We start from the raw sequence: 12,534 nt of genomic DNA, 5'->3' as shown, positions 1-12,534 counted from the left end.
GTGTTATCTTTTTCAGTTCTTTTACATGTGACCTCATATTTTATGTTTGAAGTATATCTCTTATGAACAGTGTACAGCTAGTTTTCAAAAAAAATACAAGCCTAATTAGACAATTTGATCTTCTAAATGATTTTCAGTTCAGTTCAGTTGCTCAGTTGTGTCTGACTCTTTGCGACCCCATAAATCGCAGCACGCCAGGCCTCCCTGTCCATCACCAACTCCCGGAGTTCACCCAAACTCATGTGCATTGAGTTGGTGATGCCTTCCAGCCATCTCATCTTCTGTCTGTCCCCTTCTCCTCCTGCCCCCAACCCCTCCCACATCAGGGTCTTTTCCAATGAGTCAACTCTTCACATGAGGTGGCCAAAGTACTGGAGTTTCAGCTTTAGTATCAGTCCTTCCAATGAACACCTAGGACTGTTCTCCTTTAAGATGGACTGGTTGGATCTCCTTGCAGTCTGAGGGACTCTCAAGAGTTTTCTCCAACACCACAATTCAAAAGCATCAATTCTTCGGCGCTCAGCTTTCTTCACAGTCCAAATCTCACATCCATCCATGACCACTGGAAAAACCATACCCTTGACTAGACAGACCTTTGTTGGCAAAGTAATATCTCTGCTTTTTAATATGCTATCTCGGTTGGTCATAACTTTCCTTCCCAGGAGTAAGCATCTTTTAATTTCATGGCTGCAGTCACCATCTGCAGTGATTTTGGAGCCCAGAAAAATAAAGTCTGACGCTGTTTCCACTGTTTCCCCATCTATTTCCCATGAAGTGATGGGACTAGATGCCATGATCTTCGTTTTCTGAATGTTGAGCTTTAAGCCAACTTTTTCACTCTCCTCTTTCACTTTCATCAGGAGGCTTTTGAGTTCCTCTTCACTTTCTGCCATAAGGGTGGTGTCATCTGCATATCTGAGGTTATTGATATTTCTCTCAGCAATCTTGATTCTAGCTTGTGCTTCTTCCAGCCCAGCGTTTCTCATGACGTACTCTGCATATAAGTTAAATAAGCAGAGGGACAATATACAGCCTTGACGTACTACTTTTCTTATTTGGAACCAGTCTGTTGTTCCATGTCCAGTTCTAACTGTTGCTTCCTGACCTGCATATAGGTTTCTCAAGAGGCAGGTCAGGTGGTCTGGTATTCCCATCTCTTTCAGAATTTTCCACAGTGTATTTTGATCCACACAGTCAAAGGCTTTGGCCTAGTCAATAAAGCAGAAATAGATGTTTTTCTGGAACTCTCTTGCTTTTTCAATGATCCAGCAGATGTTGGCAATTTGATCTCTGGTTCCTCTGCCTTTCCTAAAACCAACTTGAACATTTGGAAGTTCACAGTTCACGTATTGCTGAAGCCTGGTTTGGAGAATTTTGAGCATTACTTTGTTAGCGTGTGAGATGAGTGTGATTGTGCGGTAGTTTGAGCATTCTTTGGCATTGCCTTTCTTTGAGATTGGAATGAAAACTGACCTTTTCCAGTCCTGTGGCCACTGCTGAGTTTTTTAGCCCCTTCATATTGTGATTATTGAATATTTACTTGTATTTCTAAAATCTTACTTCACACTATCAAATTTCATCAACTCTATGACACACTTTTTCTCCCACTTTTAAACATCTTTGAAATTATAATACCTGTATAATTGAAGTTGTAATTAGCATCTCTTTTCTTCTTTATTAGCATGCAAAAATTTAGGTGTATTTTACAAGTGATGTCATCTTACAGTCTATGAAATGTGATATTTACTCTCTTAAGTTTCTCTCCCCCTCCATCACTTTCCTATCTTTATTGACTTAAGACTTTAAAAAAATTTCTCCTTTTCACCTATGTTTGTTTGGAAGTTGCACATTCTATCTGTACCATTTTAGTGATTTACTCTTAAAATTGTCACAAGCATACATACATTAAATGCTAAAACTAACCAGTGTGTTAAGTTGGATTCTCCCAAGAGTTGCCCTTAGGACCAGACCTTGAATACAGGCATTTGGGAGGTGACATCAGGAAGGGATAACAAGGAAGGGGGAAGTGAGGCAGGGGGAAGAGAAAAGCAGGTCTAGGAAACGCTCATGAGCAATTTATTGTGGATGCCAGGGGCTCAAATCCTCTGAACGACCACATGAAGCTTGATTCAGAGTTTTCCTGTGAGGAGATAAGAAGGTTGGAACATTAATCTACTGACTCCTCCATTGATTGAAAGTCATTCCCTGAAGTGTTAACTCCCCTGCATGTCCAGATTACACCTGCTTAAGGCAGAGAAAGTTCTATGATTCAGGAGAAAAACATCAGGCATAGAAGGGAGACACATGTGCTGGAGCAACACCTGGCAGCCTGTTAAACTGTCTATCCCATCAATAAGTGAACTTAGGTGGACAGAGAGAATGTGGGTTAGTGACAACAGTGTCTACTACAACCAACATTCCTAAACATCGACTGCTTTTTACCAAACCTTTAACTTGTCCATTCACATCACCTATCCTACTTTACATTACATTTACAGTGCATACTTTGCTGCTGCTGCTAAGTCGCTTCAGTCATGTCCAACTCTGTGCGACCCCATAGACAGTAGCCCACCAGGCTCCCCGGTCCCTGGGATTCTCCAGGGAAGAACACTGGAGTGGGTTGCCATTTCCTTCTCCAATGCATGAAAGTGAAAAGTGAAAGTGAAGTCGCTCAGCCGTGTCCGACCCTTAGCGACCCCAGCCTACCAGGCTCCTCCATCCATGGGATTTTCCAGGCAAGAGTACTGGAGTGGGGTGCCATTGCATTCTCCAAGTGCATACTTTATTTATGTAGTTTTTATACTCCCCCAAAACAGGTTGTTTTTTTATTATTTTAAACAATCAAGGATCATTCAGATTTACCCATACACTTTGTCATTTTCCTAGCTCATCATTCCTTCTTGAGGCTCACTTCTTTCTTTGTGAATTAATTTCTTTCTTTAGTGTGAGTTGTTTTCAGCATCTGAATTTTTGGGTTCCTAGATTTGGATGATGATTTGGGGTATTGAGATTGAAAAGTACACCATGTTATGCAAATCTTTTTCATTCCTTAGTTTCAGATAGCAAATAGCAAGGGTTTTCATACAGAAAGATCCATGTACTTCAGCAGTTTTTTTTCAGTGTTTGTTAATGAATTTAGACTTCGCCTTTCTAAAAATGACTTTTGTTTTCCCATTCCTGAATGGTAGCTTGACTGAGTAAAAAAGTGCAGATTCGCTATTTTCTCTTGCTTCGAAGATACTATTCAACTGTTGTTAATTAGAAGTCTGCTATCTATCACTCCACTTTGATGTAATTTTTCTACCTTTTTTTACTTCAAGACTGTATTATCTTTATAAGAGCAAAGGAGGATGCTTAGAACTGGATCACTTGACCTTTTATCTTCTTAAATCCTCCCAGTTCAAAATGTTTACATCTCTTAATAGCAAGAATCCTTTGATCTACAACTTCAGCACAGTCTTTGTGATTTTAGTTTTTCCTGGAAAATTGGCTTAGTCTGCTCACCATAGCCACTCTGCTTCCTCTCATAATGCCACTTTCCCTGGACATATGCATAATGCCTGCCCTTCTTGTATTGTGCCACTTTGAGGGCTTAGTGCTTGCCACACTGCTTACAGAAAGTCCTGCAGGTTTTAGGCATGTTCACCATGTTTGTAGAAGTACTATTGGCACAAAACTCTGGTTGTTTCAAGATAGTCTCTCTGTCTTTATTGTTATATTCTGTGCTTCAGTGTGTCTCAGTGTGCATCTATTTTTATTTATGCCATTTACAACTGTTGTAATCATAAAGCCAAAGACTATAGATTGCCAAAACCTGTGACCCAAAGACATAGGAAAAAAATGAAAAATAGAGTTCAGCCTGAGAGTAATGAGATGAGTGAACAAAATCAGTTGCAATCTGGTTGGAGGTTAAAAAAGTCAAATGATCAAACTGGGACAACCCAGAGGGATGGTACAGGGAGGGAGGAGAGAGGAGGGTTCAGGATGGGGAACACGTGTATACCTGTGGTGGATTTATGTTGATATATGGCAAAACCCATACAATATTGTAAAGTTAAAAAATAAAATTAAAAAAAAAGAAAAAGGGAAAGAGGTTACAAAGAGTATTATGTGGTTGTGTAATCGGAAGAGGAGGTATCAACCTTGCCTGAAGGATATAGACATGGAGTCTCCTGTGATTTCGAGATTACTAAAACTGGACTCAGTATGTCAGTGTGTGATACAGGAAGGACCACACTGGACATAGGCAGCTGCAGGTCTGGCATTCCTGAAATAAATGTGTCTGTTCAATAAGCAACTCCAACTAGCCCCAGGTGACAATCATATTCTTTGCTACTAAGCCACCTGGGCAGCCCAACATCCTGAGTTATTGGCTCAGGAATTTTAAAGTCACAGTAAAGCTCAGTGGGTTGTATCTCTTAACCCCAGAAATATGAAATATGTCCAACCCATGGCATTAATCATTTTGTATTACAATCAAGATAATCACTGTTTGGCATTTAAAATACTTATAAAATATAACTGAATTTGCATATTAAAGTGTATGACAAATTGGCCTGTGATTCCAAATTAAACACTTAATTTGAAATTGAATGATGTAAGTGACTTAGTTTGTAAACAGTGGTAGAGTAGTTAAAAGAACCTGCATTAGAGAGTTGTTTAACAATGTGGGAAGGATTAGCGTATTGAGTTAGAAGTTTTGTTGAGTTTGGACATTCCAAGTCTTAAAGAAAACTGAATACATTAAACATATAAATATTATTTGAAGTATTTAAAGGTAATTAGTCTGTCCTATTCAAGTTTATATAATATTATTCAAAATCAGATTCCCTTAAGTAATCAGTCCATTTATGTGAAAGTTTCCCTGAAATTGTCTCTATTTTATATAAAATTTACTGGATATGAAATTGTGTCATAAAACTTATGAATTTAGGAGTTTAAGAAAAACTAGGCTTTTAAATTTATAATTGCAGTAGGTAAAGTTGTAAAAAAAATCAGTCCCAAATAAATGAAAATCACCTTCTCTGCATACAAAAGCTGTCCTTGGACATCAAAAATATCATAGAAACTGAATCTAAGGATTCATGTTCTTTATCAGTGTAACCTCTTCCTGTCTACTCTCACCTTCTGAAATTCCTATTGGATATAAATTTCATCTTTTCACTCTTTCATGCCTCATTTTTTTCTTTATTCAGAATATAGCATAGAGATGCTTATTTAGGGCAGCACATAGACTAAAATTGGAATGATACAGAGAGGATTAGCATGTCCCCTGCACAAGGATGACACACAAATTTATGAAGCATTCTATATATATATATATATATAGCATAGAGGTATAACTTATTAAATTATCTTTTCAAATCTGCAAGTTAGTCTCTGGCTGTATCCATATACTATTCAAGCTATCTGCTGGGAAGTATTTAATTTTGATGACTCTATTTTTAATTTCATATCAGAATCTAAGCTTGTTCACCTCCTCAGAGTCAAACTGCCTCTCTATCCTCAAAGTTCTTCCAACTCCTAGTAACTCACACAAGTGTGCGGGTACTCTGCTATCTCTGCTGAGCTCCCCAAGTTGGCTGGAGGCCTGGGATCACAATGCTTCACCTTCTACATGCTAGGGGGTCTGCACCAAGCTGTTCCTCTACTTCTGGACAGAGGATCTAGTTTACGGAGTGACATCAAAGGATGAGCAACACTGCACTTATGGGTTAACTCTCCATGGAGTGGATTTGAGCAATAGGAAACGGGAAAAAAGAGGGAGCTGGGGGGAGATAAATTCTCCTTCCAAATAGAGGTAGTGTTTCTTTCTGAAAAGTTTCCAGAGACGTCCTGGGTGCTAGGCAAAATTCCTGCCGAGTGACTGGCTGTTTCTCCATGGCTTATCAAATAGTGGCCGCTCTGTAACATACCCTATCACCTTGCTCCGTGTCTTTCCTAGGCCCACTTCCCCTTTCTTCCTTGCCTTTACCTCAACAGGCTTCATCTCCTGAATCAATAGCCTAATCCTTGCCTTCAGCTCTGCTTTCTAAAGAAACTCAGATAGGAGAGTCTTTAAAACTTTTGTTTGGTTCTTTTTGAGAGTCTCAATTTTTGGTTATATTTTGTTTTTAATTCTGTTCTTTAATGTGATAGATTATATCAGCCAGAGATTAAATAAAATATTAAAAATAACTACCTTAAATTGTTGGGAATCTAATCCTGCTCCTCACACCAGCACTCATGGTGGGTTATTTCCTTGTTGGTTCTGCAGTTTTGGATTGTGAAATCATCTTCAGGGCTATGTCGAAAAGAACCCTGAGAATCCAGTTATCCCTGCAAGAGGACTTGTATTCACTCTGTCACTGGCATTACCAGCTTGGGAGTTCTCAGCCACGAGAGTGGTATAAATGCCAAACTCTGCCTTCAGTGAGGGCAGGTGTCTTAAGGAATCTTTTCCCTTTATCCAGATATAAGTGAAGATAGACAAGCTTCCTTGATCTCTTTTTGCTGATAGTTTGGCTTTTAGTCCCCACTTTTGTTCTAAAGCTCTTTGACAATTGTCAGCTTTACATTCAAAGTTGTCATGAAATTCTCTGGTGACAGCTACACTGTGAACTCAGGACCACTGCTCTGGTGTTTAGGTCCCTCTCCATTTTGCCCCTGGGGTTTTTTATTTTTTATAAGTTCAACTATGCAGGTAGAAGACTATTTTCTGTATTTCAACATAATTTTATGGTATTTAATAATGGAAGACTTGGGGGATTATCTAGTCTGCTATAATAGTAGTCATGTAAGATCTGGTCTTTAATAACTTAAATGGATTGAATTATTACCATTTGTCAAATACTATTGTAAGCACAGTAAATGAATTAACTCCTTTATCCTCTCAACAACTCAGTGAGAGGTAGGAACTAGTGTTATCCCTACTGTGTTAGTCCAGGTCCTCTGAGAAGCAGATACCAAGACCAGAATAAACGTGCAAAGATTGTATTAAGTAAAATCCCTTTGAGAAAGGAAGTGAAGGGGAGCTGGTAAGGGCTGGGGGAGTCACTAGATCATAGCCCAAGTTTAACCCTGAGTGAAAGGGAGAAGAAAGGTTGGTAGAATGTTCTTGGATGGCAGAGCAGGCTTAATGAAGTTCACCAAAGCTCAGGAGAGGGTTGTCTTCAAGCTGATGTTAGCTGATGGAATCTAGGATCTTCCAGAAATGAGCCTGGCTTGGTATCCCTGCCATACCCCATCATTGGTGGGGAGAAGCCCATGGGAGAAGTGGCTGGGTCACAAACGCCACAGTGGATTCCGAAGTGCAGCAGCGGGGACCTTCAGCCACTGTGCTCCTTGAACTAGAAGGTCTGCCAAGTACCTCCTCACGGCCACTCTATCTACTTTATGGATAAGGAAACACACATGGGGGCTAGATAACTTGCTCAAGGACACACCACTGGTATATGTGGAGCCAGATTTCAAACTTAAGTAGTTTAGCTCCAAGACACAATTTCATAACAACTATGCTATGCTTTAAAAAAAAAAAAAAAGGAAAAAAAAAAAACTTTATTGCACTGGATTTTTGTGCAGAAAGAATGTCATTAAACAATTGTGCATATGGTTTGTGTGTGTGTTTTCGGAGTTAAAAAGGTCTATTTTTAATCAGATTCTACAAGAGGCTGTATAAGAGAGGGGAGAAAAAGACCTTCAAAGTTTGGAAACTTCAAGGGCAGTTGCCTATGAATTTGACAGTAACCTTTAAAATGTGGGTCTTTCCTTGTGGCTCAGCTGGTAAAGAATCGGCCTGCAATGCGGGAGACCTAGGTTTGATCCCTGGGTAGGGAAGATCCCCTGGAGAAGGGAAAGGCTACCCACTCCAGTATTCTGGCCTGGAGAATTCCTTGGACTGTATAATCCATGAGGTCGCAAAGAGTTGGACAAGACTAAGCGACTTTCACTTTTTAAATGTGACAGCTACTGGAAATTCAATGACTGATGCATTATGCCTCTCTCTTCAGACTGGTTAATGACAAATTAATGTTTCTCAGGGGTATACACATGTCCCCTCCCTCTTGAACCTCCCTTCCACCTCCCATCCCATCCCACCCCTCCAGGTTGTCACAGGGCACTGGGTTGAGGGGCATCTTTATTTTTCCCTCTATCCCTCTTATAAAAGGACCATCTAGCTGCCTGCTCTGTCTAGTCCTCCTTCATTATTAATTTCAGTCCCCTGACAACCAACAATAAGCCATATGTATATCCCTACATCCCTTCAGCAGAATGGCCATCTAACTTCTAACTGTGAGAAGAAATTGTTGAGTGAAGCTTTTAGGAAGACTTCTTAAAAGAGGCTGACTCAGCAGGCCTGTGACTTATATATCATTCTGAATTCTAGCAGGGAAGCAGCTGGAACACTGAAATTAGGATAACATGAAAGGCTTTATATATTATGGGGCTTGATAAACATGTGAGCAGAACGTACAGAAATCATGAAGAATAGAACAGGAGTACAAGATTAGTATGCAGTGGCAAAGAATCTGCCTGCAAGTGCAGGAGACGCAAGAGATGTGGGTTCAGTTCCTGGATCTGGAAGACCCCCTGGAGTCAGAAATGACAACCCACTCCACTATTCTTGCCCGGAAAATTCCATACAGGGGAGCCTGGTGGGCTGCAGTTCGTGGGGTTGCACAGTCGGGCACCACTGAGCACAAGCACAGACACGAGATTAGGCTCAGCCAAACTGTTATCTCTTTCTGTGCTGGGAAGCAGAGGGTCAGGTAGAGCAGAGTGCCTTGAGAACAGTGGCCTTCGGGTGGCAGTCAGCCAAATGTGACTTTGTAGAAAGGGAGTCAGTGAAGGAAAGAGTCCTGAGCCCATTCCCTTCTCACATTCTAATTCCTGCAATGGATCCTATTGGCTGAACCTATCCGAATACCAAGGGCAAGAAAGCCACTGATGTAGCCCACACAGGCCAGCCCGCTGAAACAGAGAGCAGATGGGAAAGGTTGCCCACTGATGTAGCCCACACAGGCCAGCCCGCTGAAACAGAGAGCAGATGGGAAAGGAGAAGAGCAGAGTCGAAATGAATCGGAACAAATAGGAGATAGCAAGCACCCGTGCTGCTGCCCTTTCTTCTTTTTATTTTTCCTCTGGTATCTGGATGTGATGGCTGGAGCAACACTGGCCACTTTCGCTACCTGAGACTACCTTCTAAAGATGGTAGAGCAGAAATATAGAAGAGGCCTGAGAATTAATGACATAATTGAACAGCTGTATCAGCCCTTAAGTGCTCACCCAGACTTCTTTTATATGAGAAAAATATGTCTTTGTCTTAAGTCACTGTTTCTTAGATTGCTTGCATTTGTAACTAAGTTCAATTCTCAATGACATACATCCCCACTATCTGAATTTATGGCTTTATTTCCTGCACCTCTGCCACCAGACTAGTGTCTTTTCTTCTTAGTTGACAAATGGCCTTTTGCTCCTTCCACTTCTTTAGCCTCTGCCTTCTCAATCCATTCAGACATACGGGGTCCCCAACAGTGGTTCTCTCAGGGAGCAAACTTGGTGTCTGAGGGTCAAGGCGTTAGAGAGAGACTTTTCATGTACTCTGTTTTACAATTTGGACTTTGTATCATGCATACACATTACCTAAACCAATTGAAAATGTAGTTCTCTGAAAAAAAATTGTAAAACTAATTAAAAATATTCTATCACATCACTGTTTCAACAGATTTTCAAAAGGAGCTCTGCAGTCCAGCTTCTCCATGTAGACTTTTCCCGTAATAATATCTGACCAACATGAATATCAGCACATTCACATTCTAGTACCTGAGATTTTAACAGATTCTTACAATTGCTGTTATCCAGGTGGCAGCTGCAATGCAGTTATTGTTGCCTGCCTGTGCACAAACTTTAGATGGATATTAGCCCATGTTTAAATTGTCTCTAAGCAGTCTGTTGGCCAAAATGTAGAGGATTTGCAATTGACCAGTATGCCACCGGAAATATGAGTCCTGATGGTCTGCAAACATTTTATTTGACATCTTTTATTTAGATCAGTAAAGATTCAGCATCAAAACTTATAGGATGAGCATCAGCAGCTTGAAGGAAAATCACAGATGCAATATTGGAGCCCTCTTAAGAATAGGTGCTGATTCCCCAGAGAATGATAGAGTGTGAAAATACTCTGACATCAACTCTCATTGAAAATAATTCAGAGGACTTGAATTCTATGGGAAAAAATTAGGGAACCCTCAACCAGTGTTTACAAATTTAAGTCAGATTTATTAAGGTAAACTTTACGTATTATTGGAGAAGGCAATGGCACCCCACTCCAGTACTCTTGCCTGGAAAATCCCGTGGATGGAGGAGCCTGGTAAGAGGGGGGTCACGAAGAGTTGGACACGACTGAGCGACTTCACTTTTACATATTATAAAATATACCGTTTTTAGGTGTGCAAATCTATGAATTGATAAAAATGTATAATGTCGTATATCCACCTCTGAAATCAAGAGATAGAATATTTTTAAAATTTCCTTATTCCCCCTTTATGTCCAGTCCCCCACCCACACTCCAAGCCCTCGGCAACCACTGTTTTCTCTCTCTATCGCTTTCTCTTTTCTGTAATGTCATGCAGCATTTTGTTTCACTGAGCACCGTGTTTTTGCATTTATCAGCAGTTCATTTCTTTTTATTGTTGAGTAGTATTCCATTATGTGATTGTATCAGGGTTTGTTTATCCATTCACAATAGAAGAACATTTGGATTGTTTTTCATTTTTGGCAACTATGAACAAAGCTATAAATGTTTAGGTATAGGCTTTAATATGAATATACAGTTTTATTTCTCATGGGTAAATACTTAGGAGTAGGATTTCTGGGTCATATGGTGAGTCTATGTTTAACTTTATAACAAATGGCTGAACTGCTTTCCAAAGTGTCTGCATTATTTTACATTCCCACCAGCAGTGAACAAAAATTCTAGTTACTCTGCAACCTCACCAGGCTTAGTATGATCAGCTTTTTTAAAGTATAGGCATTCTCTTAATTTATAGCGGTATCTCATTCTGTCTTTAACTTGCATTTTCCTAATGATGTTGGGCATCTTTCCATGGCCTTATTTGCTGTTTATATACTTCCTTTGAAGAAATGTCTGTTCAGATCATTTTTTAAAATTATTTATTTGTTGGCTGTGCTGAGTCTTTGTTGCTGCAAGTGGGCTTTCTCTAGCTGCAGCGCGGCAGCAGGGCTACTCTCTAGCTGTGGTGCTGGGGCTTCTTGTTGCAGGGATGGGCTCTAGAGTGCAAGCTTCAGCAGTTGTGGCACGTGGGCTTAGATCACGTGGACCTTCCCAGACCAGGGACTGAACCCCTGTCTCCTGCACGAGGAGGCAGATTCTCAACCACTGGGCCACCGGGGAAGTCCCTCACGTCATTTTTAGTTGGATTATATTCTTATTGAGCTATGAGAGTTCTTTATATTCTGGGCATCCTTTATCAGATGTTTGGCAAATATTATCTAAGTCTGTGGTCTATCTTCATTTTCTTGACAGTGTCTTCCCAAGAGCAGAATAATTAATTTTCACGAAGTCCAATTTGTCAAGTTTTTTTTTTCTTTTATGGCTCATGCTTTTTGTGTCCTAAGAAATCTTTGCCAAACTCAAGGTAACAAAGATGTTCTCCTGGGTTTTCTGTAGAAGTTTTATGGGTTTTGTGTGCTATGTGCTAAGTCACTTCAGTTGTGTCTGACTCTTTGCGGCCCCGTGGACTGTAGCCCACCAGGCTCCTCTGTCCATGGGGATTCTCCAGGTAAGAATACTGGAGTGGGTTGCCATGCCCTCCTCCAAGAGATCTTCCCTGGCCCAGGAATCGAACCAGGGTCTCCTGCATTGCAGGCGGATTCTTTACCAGCTGTGCTACCAGGGAAGCCCCTTTTTGGGTTTTAGGTTTTTACAATCAGGTCTATAATCCATTTCAAGTTATGTTTTGTATATGGTTCAAGATTATAGGTTAATATCCTATTGTTTCATTATTGTTTATTGAAAACCTTTTTCTCCATGTAAATGCCTTTCAAATTTTATTGAAAATCAATTGAACATGTGAGTCTATGTTCTTTTCCACTGATCTGTCTAAACTATGGCCAGTTTCATGCTTTCTTGATGGCTGTAGCTTTATAGTAAATCTTGAAATAGTGTAAGTCCCCCAAACTTGTTCTTGTTTTTTAAAATTATCTTGACTATTCTTGTTCTTTGCTTTTCCTCATAAATTTTAGAATCAACTTTCCATTTCTATCATACACAAAAAAAACCCCTCTAGAACTTTGCAATTTGGGGGTTATGTTGAACTTATCAATTTGAAGAAATTGATACCTTGACAATATTGAGTCTTCCAACTTATGAACACAGTCTTTTATTTCTCTCAGTAATGTTTATAGTTTTAAGCATAACCTTGCATATATTTGATTTATCTCTAAATATTTCATGGGCTTTTTTTAGTGCTATTACAAATAGAATTGTTTTAATTTACAATAATTCATCAGTAGTATATGAAAATACATTTTATT

General features: G+C 39.9%; 1 non-coding gene and 1 pseudogene across 1 annotated transcript; one reads left to right on the top strand and one right to left on the bottom strand.

Annotated features, from left to right (window-relative positions):
* Positions 1-3,354: 3,354 nt before the first annotated feature.
* Positions 3,355-3,649, bottom strand: LOC113881158 (annotated as a pseudogene).
* A 1,560-nt stretch (positions 3,650-5,209) lies between these two features.
* LOC113882357 lies at positions 5,210-5,317 on the top strand. The gene has a single exon (XR_003508365.1). It is a non-coding gene; the product is annotated as a U6 spliceosomal RNA (small nuclear RNA).
* Positions 5,318-12,534: the final 7,217 nt, after the last annotated feature.

Source organism: Bos indicus x Bos taurus, chromosome 23 (genome assembly GCF_003369695.1).
Source record: "Bos indicus x Bos taurus breed Angus x Brahman F1 hybrid chromosome 23, Bos_hybrid_MaternalHap_v2.0, whole genome shotgun sequence".
NCBI classification, from domain to species: domain Eukaryota; kingdom Metazoa; phylum Chordata; class Mammalia; order Artiodactyla; family Bovidae; genus Bos; species Bos indicus x Bos taurus.
Note: the sequence above shows the minus strand (reverse complement) of the source record. Positions and strands in the feature narration are given on the sequence as shown.